This window comes from Sorex fumeus, unplaced genomic scaffold (genome assembly GCF_029834395.1).
Source record: "Sorex fumeus unplaced genomic scaffold, SorFum_2.1 ptg000128l, whole genome shotgun sequence".
In the NCBI taxonomy this organism is placed as follows: Eukaryota; Metazoa; Chordata; class Mammalia; order Eulipotyphla; family Soricidae; genus Sorex; species Sorex fumeus.
The window spans coordinates 8,784,877-8,798,382 of record NW_026606185.1 but is presented as its reverse complement, the minus strand read 5'-3'; positions in this window follow the sequence as shown (position 1 = coordinate 8,798,382).

The following is a 13,506-nucleotide window of genomic DNA, read 5'->3' as shown; positions in this document are numbered from 1 at the left end:
CATGTAAACATGTAAACAGTCTTTCCTATGCTCTCCTTCCCACCCAGTTAATCAGCTTTCCCCTTAATCAGACTTTGTTAGTTTGTAAGATCAGTTTCCCAGAAATCTATGATTTTATATGTATGAGTGAAATATTGCCTTTTTCCTCTCCTTATGCCTTATGATTAGTTTACCTTAAAGTAATATCCTTTTTGTATAGATACAGCAGGAAGACCGTTAACATTATGCTTTGTAATTTAGGATTTGATTGGCCTTGAATATTATTCACTCCCGGGCATCATCTTTCTCGACTTAAGCCTCAGTTGCCCATAGTTCCTAACACCCCAAAAGCAGGGTCCCGACGAGGGACTGAATGGACCCAGGGCAAGCAGTGAGCTACCCTGGCAGCGAAATGGGCCAGGCCAAAGTGCCACGATTCTTAACTATAAGTTAAGAGTTTGATCATAGACAAATGCTGTCATGATCCAAGGTAACGACAAGACTAGGATCCTGCTAGGGGTGGGAAAGACTATCTGGCCTGAGCACCGCAGTCTGAGATCAAGATGGCCCTAGGAGAGCAATTCTATAAGTTTAAGATATTTCTTACTGTATCCATACAAAATGACTTATATTATATTCTTGTACGCTTGTCGGTCAAGGAGAGGAGAGGCACGCCCATGGAATTCTGCTCTAGGGTGGGTCCTCCTGCTAAGGAAGGATCTGTCCTAGGAGCGGTCTTCCCTGAGGCTAAGATTTCTACCCCTGTTCATCTCCACCCCTATTGATTGTGACCACACCTATGTGTAATTGTTCCCCCAATTCCTCAGGAGAGAGGATTTAACTGTACTGTAGGAGTGAGACAGGGGCAGGAGAAGGAAGAAGAGAGTTCAGAGAGGATGAAGGGGAATGGAGAAGGAGAATGAAGTAGCTGGGGGAGGAAGAATGGGGGAGAGATAGAGAGACAGAGGAGAAGAGGAAAGAATCAGAATAAACTACGACTAATACCAACCAGCCTGGGCCTCGTTCCTTCCTCCGCCTGACCATCGCCATCGACCTCTCCGGGGTGGTAGAAGGGTGAGACTACCGAACGCGGGTGGCGGGAGAGATAGAGCCGCCACCGTGTGGGTGCCGTGCCCCCCAAGTTGTGTGAGATTACACATCTGGCGTCCCTGGGCCGGCGCGAGCCTCCAACCGGTACACAACTAAAGGTAAGAATAGCGTTCGGTACACCCCAACTCTAGAAAGTTTGGTGAAAGAACTAAGATTTTGTGGTGCGGTGAATTAAACTGCTAGCCATACTCCCCACTAACATGGGACAAAAACAGTGCCGAGCGAAGTCCTTTCAAAATGTTTCGTGCCAAAGTGAACGTGGCCAGTTTTTTATTGAATTGATTAAGCATTTTGCAAAGAGAACTGGACATCGTGTTTCTCGGGACCAACTCCGGTCCTGCCTAAAAACTGTTTATAAATATCATCCTTGGTTTCCAGATAAAGGTACTTTGGAGCCTAAGGTTTGGGAAAAGATTAAGAGTAATGTCTTCAAGGAATCTAAAGAAGGGGCTCAGATCCCCAAACAGTTCTGGGTAACTTGGGAAATTGTTAACTCCATTCTTAAGGCTTTGGAAGATACCTCGGAGGAGGAGGATGTTAGATATAATATGGGAAGCTTTCCTCCGGAGTTAAACAGAGAGGATTTTAAGATCAAGGATGAAATTAAGAACGTTTCTACTACCGAGAGAGCCATACCTTCGGCTCCTCCCATGCCCAAGCCTAGAAAGAAGCCTGATGCGCAATGCTTGACTGCTCCTATACCCAAGCCCCGAAAGCAGCTCAAGGCGTTTCCAGTGCAAACACGTTCTCAGAACCAAAATCTCTCTGCCGCTAATGAATTAACTTTCCCTACTGATATCGCACCAGAGAGACCTCCACCTCCACCTCCTCTGTACGACTCTACTTCTAGTACGTCAGAGGAAAGTGATGCATATGATGAGCCAGCTACCACTTCCTCAGATTCTGAGTCTGAGAACGACTTGGTACAGGAGGCTTCTCACAGGAGCCGCCGCTCAGCCAAGAGGCCTACAGGCCGCTCGGGACATGCTCCCGATAGAAGCTTACAGCTGAAAGCTCTCGACCATAAGTGGTCAATCCCACCCAGACCCCATGAGCTCCGTCTCTTTTTTCCCATCCAGCTGGAGGAGAATCAGTCTCCATCTTATGAAGGGTTAAGAATGGATTCACTCAGTAATTTCAAAAAGGCCTGTGCCTTGTACGGACCTACATCTCCGTACTGTAAGGAGTATCTTAAAGGCTGGAGCAATAAGGCTCACTGGGTACCTCAAGATTTTCACGTGGTTGCTAAGATGTGCTTAAGCCCTTCTCAGTACATCCAGTGGAGGATGTGGTTCAGTGATGAGGCCAAGGCAAAACTTCAGAGCCTAGGCCATGCTGGACGAAAATTTTCAGGGATTAAATTGACTTACGAGATGTTAATAGGTGAAGGGAAATGGCACGACCCTAAGAAGCAAGTCACCTTGCCTCGTGCTGTTTTTGCTCATGTCCGTGATGCCGCCCTGTGGGCCTGGGAAAGGATTGATGCAGATGCTGAATTTAAGGGAAGCTACACAAAGATTATTCAGGGTGCCACAGAACCATATGCAGATTTCATAGGGAGGTTGATGGAAGCCATTGAAAGACAGGTTAAGGGTAAGGAAACCCAGGAACTTTTGACTAAACAACTGGCCTTTGAAAATGCTAACGAGGATTGTCAGGCCATCCTGCGTCCCATTAAGGAGAAGGAGGACATAATGGGGTACTTGAAGGCATGTCGGAATGTTGGTTCTATCAAACATCAGGCTCGCATTAATGCTGCTGAGGCCTATGCCATACAGAGACAAAATCAGGGCAAATGTTTTAATTGTGGGAAATCAGGCCACTTCCGTAAGGATTGCAGGGCACCTCCCAAACGTGCTACTGTGAGACCACCACCTGGACCTTGTCCACAATGCCATAATGGAAACCATTGGGCCAGAGATTGCCCCTCCAATCTTGGCGTAGCTGGTGACCCCATTTCGGGAAACGTGCAGTGGGGCCAGCCCCAGGCCCCGCAAAATCAGGGGACATTCCCAGCTGCAGCTTTTCTCCCCAATGTGGAGCTTCAGAGCTCCAGTCAGTAGATTCACTGCAACCAGCCACGGCAGGGAACGCCGCCTTGGATATTCCCTGCTCTGATACAGTTAGTATTTCTCTCACTCAGAGTCCCTGCAGATTAAATTCTGGTGCAACGGGACAAGATTTGAACCCCCAGGTAGAAAGGGAGTTTGCTCAAGCAAACGGTACAAGCAGCACATCCGGTTTTCATGGTTGTCTGGAAGACTTCCTGACAGTGCAAGGAAAGGCATCTCCGATCCCTGACTCCATTCCTCATGCAGAGCATTTAGAGGCTCACCAACAAGTGGTTGAGTTCAGGGAAGAAGCTATCCCGTGTATGGGACATGCGGAGCTGAGTTCTGCACCTAACGTGCATCAGGTTTTGAGCCAGGACAAAACTGAGAAACTTTGGGATCAAAGCGTTGTGTCTATTAGTGAATTTGCACTGGCAAACCAAGCAGAACTTTGTGTAAAAGGGCTCAGCTACCCTGAGATTGCTCAGTCAGGTCAGAGGCGGAGAAAGCCTTCTCTAGTTTCTAGTCTTGATTCCCAAGAACATCTGCCAGGAACTCAGTCTGGACAACTGACTCTCAGGTCTTTTATCAGAACCAATGGTGAACTGCTAGTTCCAAAGAAGGTTATTCAAAGATTCAGGCTGGTACAGTTTTACTTTTGGAAAAGTGAACTTCTACTTCTAGTTCATGAGATGCTGCCTCTGGGAAAACGGCTTCAGGGTCAGTGGGTACGTGGTTATTCTCCCACTCAGCCATTGCTTATTGACCCAGGAGGCACAGAGATACCTCATTCCTGGGTGCTCACCCACTCAGCCATTACAGACGCTGAGTCTGGTGAGGGACAAAAGGCATTGTCACTAGGATACTTCTGCTTGTGTGTGTGTTTATGGTTATGAAGCAGATTATTTCTGATGTCAGGAAAGAACTTCCAATGAAGGCTACAACTTCTTGCCACATTGGTTTTTTCACTGGCCCATATGCTAGGGCCTGCTAATATCATCTCAGACTCAGTTTATGTTGTTGGTCTCTTCCCTGGTACTGTAACTAAGTTTCTAAATACATCAAATGTTATATAGCTCAACAATTGCTTCAGCAGCAACAGGCTCTTTTACAAAAGTGCTCTGAACTTGTTTTTATTACTGATATCAGATCTCATTCTGGTCTTTCTGTACCTATGAATTGAGCATAGTTTAACCAAAAAAAAAAAAAAAAGGAGGTATGCCCCGTTCAACTCCTTGTCCTTGACATTGTTCTCTTTACAAATTTTGAATTTACCTCGAGGGGAGCCATATACAGCAGCTGAAAAGCATTTTCAGGAAGATGCACAAGCTCAGAAAACTACTAATTCTTCTATTTTGATTAAAATTGACAGAGACTGGGCAGAATGAGGGAGACACCTCATTCGAGGAAGAAGCTATATTTTTCTTTCAACAGATAACTCCACCAAGAAACTTTGGGTCTCATTGCATTTCATCAGGAGCCGAATTCATCTATTTGCTTTAACTTTCAGACCTTTGCAGTCTTACAACTCTCTAAATTCCAGCTCCAAGCTATCGACAAGCTGATTTCAAGCTGATTTCAGCTGGAATTCACAGGTAAATCAGAGAAGCCAGCATCAGAAGGCCTGCAGCAAAGGATTCCAGCTCCTTCAACATATCATGAGATCAAATTAAAAGCATTCCTTATACCCTTCTCTCACAGGTTGTGGATTGGGCAACTCCAGAACCCCATATTTTGGATTAACAATTCCTTACTTTTACCCTCTCCTTAGAATTCACAGGTGTCTCAGCTCTCAAAGGAGAAAGGAATGACTTTTAATAGGAACGACTTTTAATTTTTCTCTAGGAGAACTGTCGGAGTCCCCCCCTGTCTCTTTCTCTATCCACAGGCATGGAGATGTACCAAACCCCAATGGTTGAAACCTGATAACTTTAAAAAAGTGTTTTTTCCAAACATAAGCTAGGTTGCACATATATGACTGCCAGTGAACCTGACCAGAGAATGACTGCATTCCCCTGCTGAAGAGCTCCTGACAGAAATTGTGATGCTCCTGTTCCAGTGCTCACTGCCTGATCCAGTGCTCCCTGAAGTTCATCAGACTCCTATAGCTGCTCCCCTGGGACTCAATTGCTGTGACCACTACTACTCTTCAAATTGTGATCCGGACACTTCATTTCTTCAACATGTGACTAAATGACTCTGATCACCCTTGAACAGTGCAGGACTATTGGACACTTTGCAACAAGCACTGCTCTGGGTTCAGGGGTGGACTGAAGTTTTACCACAACAAATGAGACTTTGTGTTTGTAATTGTTACTCTTTCTATTTCAAATTTTGTGTTTTTTGTAAACAGAAAAGGGGGAGATGTTGGGTAACATTGCTTTGTCCTTCAAGAAGCTTAGGTTTTATCTGGTTACACCCACCACAGTGCTCCAGAGGCACTTCCACTTCCATTGTGTTTACATGTAAACATGTAAACAGTCTTTCCTATGCTCTCCTTCCCACCCAGTTAATCAGCTTTCCCCTTAATCAGACTTTGTTAGTTTGTAAGATCAGTTTCCCAGAAATCTATGATTTTATATGTATGAGTGAAATATTGCCTTTTTCCTCTCCTTATGCCTTATGATTAGTTTACCTTAAAGTAATATCCTTTTTGTATAGATACAGCAGGAAGACCGTTAACATTATGCTTTGTAATTTAGGATTTGATTGGCCTTGAATATTATTCACTCCCGGGCATCATCTTTCTCGACTTAAGCCTCAGTTGCCCATAGTTCCTAACACCCCAAAAGCAGGGTCCCGACGAGGGACTGAATGGACCCAGGGCAAGCAGTGAGCTACCCTGGCAGCGAAATGGGCCAGGCCAAAGTGCCACGATTCTTAACTATAAGTTAAGAGTTTGATCATAGACAAATGCTGTCATGATCCAAGGTAACGACAAGACTAGGATCCTGCTAGGGGTGGGAAAGACTATCTGGCCTGAGCACCGCAGTCTGAGATCAAGATGGCCCTAGGAGAGCAATTCTATAAGTTTAAGATATTTCTTACTGTATCCATACAAAATGACTTATATTATATTCTTGTACGCTTGTCGGTCAAGGAGAGGAGAGGCACGCCCATGGAATTCTGCTCTAGGGTGGGTCCTCCTGCTAAGGAAGGATCTGTCCTAGGAGTGGTCTTCCCTGAGGCTAAGATTTCTACCCCTGTTCATCTCCACCCCTATTGATTGTGACCACACCTATGTGTAATTGTTCCCCCAATTCCTCAGGAGAGAGGATTTAACTGTACTGTAGGAGTGAGACAGGGGCAGGAGAAGGAAGAAGAGAGTTCAGAGAGGATGAAGGGGAATGGAGAAGGAGAATGAAGTAGCTGGGGGAGGAAGAATGGGGGAGAGATAGAGAGACAGAGGAGAAGAGGAAAGAATCAGAATAAACTACGACTAATACCAACCAGCCTGGGCCTCGTTCCTTCCTCCGCCTGACCATCGCCATCGACCTCTCCGGGGTGGTAGAAGGGTGAGACTACCGAACGCGGGTGGCGGGAGAGATAGAGCCGCCACCGTGTGGGTGCCGTGCCCCCCAAGTTGTGTGAGTTTACACATTAGACAATGGGACAAAACACAGTTTAAGTTGCAAAAAATAAGTGGCTTCAGAGAGAGGAAATTATAAATATTGTTAAAGATGTGATATCTACGTGGAACTTTAGGAACTTTATTTCTGTGGATTTCTGTAGAGATTTTTGTTTCTTGACTGCTAGGATTAAATAAGTGAGGATTACAGAAATTCACGGACTTTTCTTTGTATGTGGGGTGAACAACATAAATATAAATGTCACGTTTGAGTGATAGCCCTCTGGAAAGTTCACATTATTCTGGTTTTGTGTTTGACTTCTTTCCCAAAATATCAAGGCAGAGAGCAATACCAATAATATATATAAGATTTCTCTAAACCAATGTTGAGATCTGAGGTCCATAAAATCATTTGGTCTAACCCTGTCATGCAAATGTAGGTGGGTAGGATTTGAAAATCCTACCCAATTTATTTTTTTATATTAAAATATGTGCATTTATTAGTGAATTATAAACTAAAGTTTTGAGGCACAAATGAGGAAAGTCCCACAGATAGATTAAGACTCATTGAAGTACATATGTGACAGGACGGATGCATATGCGTCTTGACTGCCTATGGCCTGGCTATCGACATTGCAGGCACTTATGGCAGTCAGAGAGAGCCAGGCTGGCAGTGCACATATGATGATACTGTCAATTTTATCAACACAGACAATAACTCCATTGTGACTTTATCAACATACCCCAATTCAATTATTCTCACAAAAACTGAAACTGAGATAAAGATTAAGGGAATTTTAATACGTGAAAAAGATCATGAGAGTTAAATGCTGGAGATGTTAGTTATAATGAATGCTGGATTTGTTCCAAATTCATGCTGTACATATTCCAAATCCATGATACAGAATTAGAACAGACACCGAAGCAAAATAATAGTGTCACTGGGAACACACTGCCTAGTTTTAGAATGTAAGTGGCTTGACATTCTTCAAATGGCAAATATAAAGAAAAACAAAGTTAACACAGAATATTGATCTTTCCAAGAGAAATTAACAAATGAGTATTTGTTGTTGTTTTTGTTGTTAAATTTGAAGAAAACTGTGTGCCTGGTATGTGACAAAGTGCTACCAGTAGTGAAAAAAAAAAGCCAACATTAAGAGTTATTATTTATCTGGGGCTGGAGTGATAGTACAGCAGGTAGGGCATTTGCCTTGCACGTGGCTAACTTGGGTTTGATTCCCAGCATCACATATGGTCCACTGAGCACCGCCAGGAGTAATTCCTGAGTGTAGAACCAGGAGTAACCCCTGAGCATCGCCGGGTGTAACCCAAAAAGCAAAAAAAAAAAAAAAAAAGAGTTATTATTTATCAGCTCAAAGCAAGATAAATCATTGAGTTGGGTGATCTAACATCTAGGAATAAAATTAATACACAGAAATAAATTTTTGACAAAATTAAATGTTTTTGAAAAATATAGTAATATTTGGAATCACAACAAGCTACTCTCTCTAGGCCTTGTTGTGACAAGCAAAAATATTCAGACAAGTTATACTGTTATGAAACTAACTGTACAGAAGCTGAGCCCTTAGGTAGAGGAAGGGTGTGTGGAGGAGAGGTGACTCATTGGCTGCTGAGCAGTTGTCAGCAGCAAATTATAATTGTTTCACAGTGTCAGTTTGTCTTGGAGAGCAGTTTTAGATCAGAATAAGGATTTACCATGAGATTGAACAAACACGAAAGCACTGGACAGGATATTTCTAATTTTCTTTCTGGCTTGTGACAACAGACAACATATTCTGTCTAACTGCTTATATTTGTTCCTGAGTTTGACGCATGAGAGGAATTACTATAACTACGCTAGAGCGATAGCACAGCGGTAGGGTGTTTGCCTTGCTGCATAGCCAACATGGCCGACCCGAGTTCGATTCCTCTGCCCCTCTTGGAGAGCCCAGCAAACTACCGAGAGTATCTCGCCCGTATGGCAGAGCCTGGCAAGCTACCCATGATGTATTCAATATGCCAAACACAGTAACAACAAAGTCGCCAATGGAGACGTTACTGGGCCCGCTTGAGCAAATCGATGAACAACGGGAGGACAGATATCACACTTGACACCAAGATTTGTTTGAAACACTCGTTTTACTAGTAAAACAACTTGATTATAAGCATTTTATGTTGCTTGACCTTCTTAAATATAGAACTCCATCAATTGTTTACCCTCACAAAGAGCTAATTGCATTAATGAGAAAAAATGAATAATCATCATATTGAAAGAGTCTTAATTATATGCCACTGTATCATACACCAAGAAGTATCATACAGCAAGAAAATATCTGTTCACAGTCACTGCAGCATGACTACATGAAGGCAACATTAGTGTTATAAAATTTCTTTTTGTCCAAAGTAGAGTGCTTAATTACTTCCAGCTTAATGAGTTACTGAATGATCTTTAGTCTGAGTACAGTGATCCTGTTTACCACAGTGAAGTCTTTTGACTGAGTTAAAGGGACATGTCCATGAGATATTATGAATTCCAGGGTGAAAATGTTAAAGACCTGTCAGGGAACACAATGATAGCAGGTGGCTGAGTGATATAATTTTCATAGTGTGTATTACCAAGTACCTCTCAGATTAAAATTAAGATGTAGGGCCACAACAAACTCCTTAGCTCCTTGATTTTCAAACATAAAATCATTTGAAGTTAAATTAAGGCTGTGAACAGTGCAACTTGAAAGGATTGATATGGTGCATTTCCCTGCTCTGAAGACAAAAAATCCTTCTATGATACTTAAGCATACCGATGAATATGTGAAGATAATAGAGGAATTTAATGAACAATTAAAGTACATGAATAGTAAACAAATGGAATTGAATATTTTTGTAACGCAGTTCAGTGTCAAATCAGTCAATGTGACTGATAACCCACAACTTGAAATCATTCAGCTACAAAGCAGAGATAATCTGAAAGCTAGGTACAAGATCCTCCTGCTGCTTGAGTTCTATAAACATTATAAGTAAGATGAGTTTCTCACTTCAAAAAGCCACACACTGAAATATACATCTGTATTCTACACGTTACTGCTATAAGCAGTTCTTTTCAAAACTTATCATCACAGCTATTTGACTTTAGTCAAGACTGTTGGACACAAACTTGGAAAAGCAGTAGCAAGTATTAGTATCACCTCAAAACCATCACACTTTCACCAAAGAGAAACAATTCTAGCCATTATTATGTTAGATGGGAAATAATTAAGAGTTTGACCAAATATAGAACACTGTTTAAGTAGATTACTTTGTGTGGCCCATGAATGACTTTCAAGAACCCACTTTAGCTTTATCAATGACGATTTCTCATCTAAAACCTTTTTCTGTCAATACCCTTAGCAATTGCAATCCAATCTAGTAGAGATAACTTGCTTTCTAAGTAAAAATTCCTCCCTGAAGCTTGGGGCTCATTCTACAGTTTGGTCTGTATGCTCCTCAAAACCCATCTTTGCCAAAGGACAATCTTAAGGGACTACTTGTTCTTGTGCAAACACAGTCAGTTGATTGTATAAGAAGAATTTGCTCTAATAAACAAAATATCAATTTTTTCTTTGGACATAGCCTGAGTCTTACAGTCATTAATTATTGTTATGTAGATAACAATGCTTTTACACATATATACATGAATAAAACTTAATATATTAGAATAAATTATGTTTGCATCATGGCAGTTGCTAAAGACCACTGTAATTCAAATAATTATTAAATTACCTCATAGTAAAAAATGGGTGTGAAGGTAGTTAAGGATATAATTAATAAAGAGTATATCTGAAAATTCTGATATCACGATGCAACCAAAATTCAGTTTTTGAGAATTAAATTTGAAACAATGAGTGTATAATTCTCTGGGGGTGGCCAGGGAGAGGCCCCGACAGTTCTTCCCTTAGCCGCCTGCATTCGGGTGGCCCGGAGCCGCTCCCCCACCGGGGCGGCCCTGGTCATGGGGCAGATGGTGGACAAAACAAGGACCAAGACGTTTGCTTGATCAGTTGTAGTTTATTCCATTCTCCCCATACTCCTGCCCCAGTCTCTCTGAGCATCCCATTCTACTCTCACACTGCCCATTATTCCCATCTCCTTCTGTCTCTCCCACTCATCTCTCCGCACTCCATCTTGCAACCTGGGCTCTCTCTATCCATGTGCCTGCTCCTGTATTCTTCTTCTACATTCTTCTTCCTCTGTCCCCCTTGCTAGTCTCTCTATACTCCACCTTGCTCCCTTCTCTCTCTCTCTCTCTCTCTCTCTCTCTCTCTCTCTCTCTCTCTCTCTCTCTCTCTCTCCAGCTTTCTTGTCACTCCAACTCCCCAGCACTCAGGGCCTAAACTGCACCCAGTCAGGTAGTGAAATCAGGTTCAAAGGAAACATCACCTAGGACTTATTCCAAAACCCTTCCTGACTGCCTCTGGCAAAATACCTCTTAAGGTGTTTTTCTCCTATCCTCAGTCCAGTAACTTTATCTTAATACTAGTTATTTTTATATGGACAGAGTAAGAGACACATTGAAGCTTGTAGGGAAGCTCTCCTGGGAAAATCTTGCCATGGACTCAGACTACAGCACTAAGGCACGATTAATCGTTCCTAACCCTAGCAGGTTCTGAATCTAGTTACTACTTTTTGGATCATGGCAGCATTTGTCCATGACCAAGCTCTTAACTTATAGTTAAGCATCATGGCACTTTGGCCAGACCCATTTCGACGCCAGGGTAGCACACAGCTTACCACTTGCCCTGGTTCCATCCAGTCCTTCATAGGGACCCTGCTTTGGGGGGCACTAGGAAGTAAGGGCAGCTGAGGCTTAGGTCGAGAGAACAGATGACCAGGAGGAAAATATCACTGAGAGCCAATAAGCTCTCATGTTACAAAAGCATAGCATTTACTGTCTTCTTGCATTCATACAAAAGGACACTGCTCTGAGCTAACTGTGCAAAGGACTGAAGAAGAGAAAAACAATATTTACAAATTAATAGAGCACAAAGAAAGAAGTTACAAATAAACACAGAGGAATGGGATCATTGTGATGGGAGCAACCCAATAAACCTAAACTACCTGACACTACGCAGGAAAGACAAAACAATGTTATCCTGCAAATGGACAATTATTTTTTAGTCCTTGCAGTTTCTAATCTAACTTAAAGCAGCATATACATACATACATTTATGTATAAAGATTAACAACTAGAATATAATGATCATAATACATTCACTTTGACACCAGAAATGTGCAGTAGTCAAGGAGGTCACTGAATTTTCTTTGTGAAATGAAAATACTTAGAATGACACAGTAAATGACTGCCTTAAGAAAGCAATAGAAACTGGCATCAAACCTCTCTGGCTATTGTAGTTGTTTTATTAACTAGAAATAGATAGTTATTTGTGATCTCTGGATCACAACAATAATCTATAGCCCTTATGAGAAATAACCCCTGTTAGTGTATTTAATTTCCAATTGTCTTGCTTGGCCATTTCTCTTACATAGAAGTGATGCTGCAGAATGATCTGCTCTCCACTCACTTTTTTCCTGTTTCCAGACACCTTTGAGGTACTACAGCTGATCTGAGATTTCCTCCTTCATAATTCAAGGGGCTTAGTAGGAGGTAGACTCAAATCAACCTTCAGGAAATTTGAACTGTGAAAAAGAGATGCTGGAAGAGCAGACTCTCTCCTCAGGGAGGGGGACTGGAGTAGAAATTCTCAATAGCCCAAGGGAAGGAGCTTCTTCTATTGGGAATTCTACCTCATCAGTCTTCTGGAACCTCTTAAGTGTTCTAAAAAAGCCAGATATAAAGTAGACAGAGTTTTTATTTTGAGTATTTTATTTTGAACATGTAGTTGTTTTTTGTTTTTTTTGTTTGTTTGTTTAATCTTCCTTCTATTATGTTTCCTCTAATCCAGGGAATGGTTTTTGTTGTGTCTTTATGTATTGTTACCTGCAATACTTCATAACTTGTTTAAAGTGGTATCATTGGTGTATTCATTTTTACGGGGATCGTGCACCCCACAATGAGCAGTGGTTACTCCTGGCTCTACACCCAGAAATCACTCCTGTATGTGTGTGGGGTCCATATGGGATGCTTGGGATTGAAGCAGCTGATTGCAAGGTATACACTCTACCAGCTGTATTCTCTCTCTCGATTCATCAGGGGTGTTTTATGCATACTTCCTCAAAAAAATACATAAATTGTAAATGGTTATTTTGCAGCATGCATCTTAAATACATAAATTGTAAGTGGTTATTTTGTGGGGCACATACTCAATGGTGTTCAAGGTTTATTCCTGACTCTGTGCTTGGTGGTAATTCATTGCAGGTTCAGAGGACAATATGGAATTCTTAGGATGAAGTATCTGATCAGCCCCATTCAACACAAATGCCTTACCCACTGTACTAGCTCTATGGCCTCCATGTTTCATTATTTTAATGATGACTTTGAAGCAAATTTTAGATACATTAATAAAATACATGTGTTGTTTCTAGTTTCCTTTCAGTGGTTAACAAGTCTTCAGTGGTGTTTGAAGCATTTCAGTTTATTTGCTCAGTGTAACAAGTTATTTAGGATTAGAGACACAGTCCTGTACAAACAAATTTTCTAATTTTGGGGGGTTCTGTAGACTCTAATCAAATGATAATTAAATTGGAAATAAACAAAGCATACTTATAGGAAGAGTGTTATTTAAACATGCCTATGTTAATTTATTTAAAAATATACATTAAGACAGTGTGAATCTAAATATTTAAGGTATCTCAAAAAGTTTAATA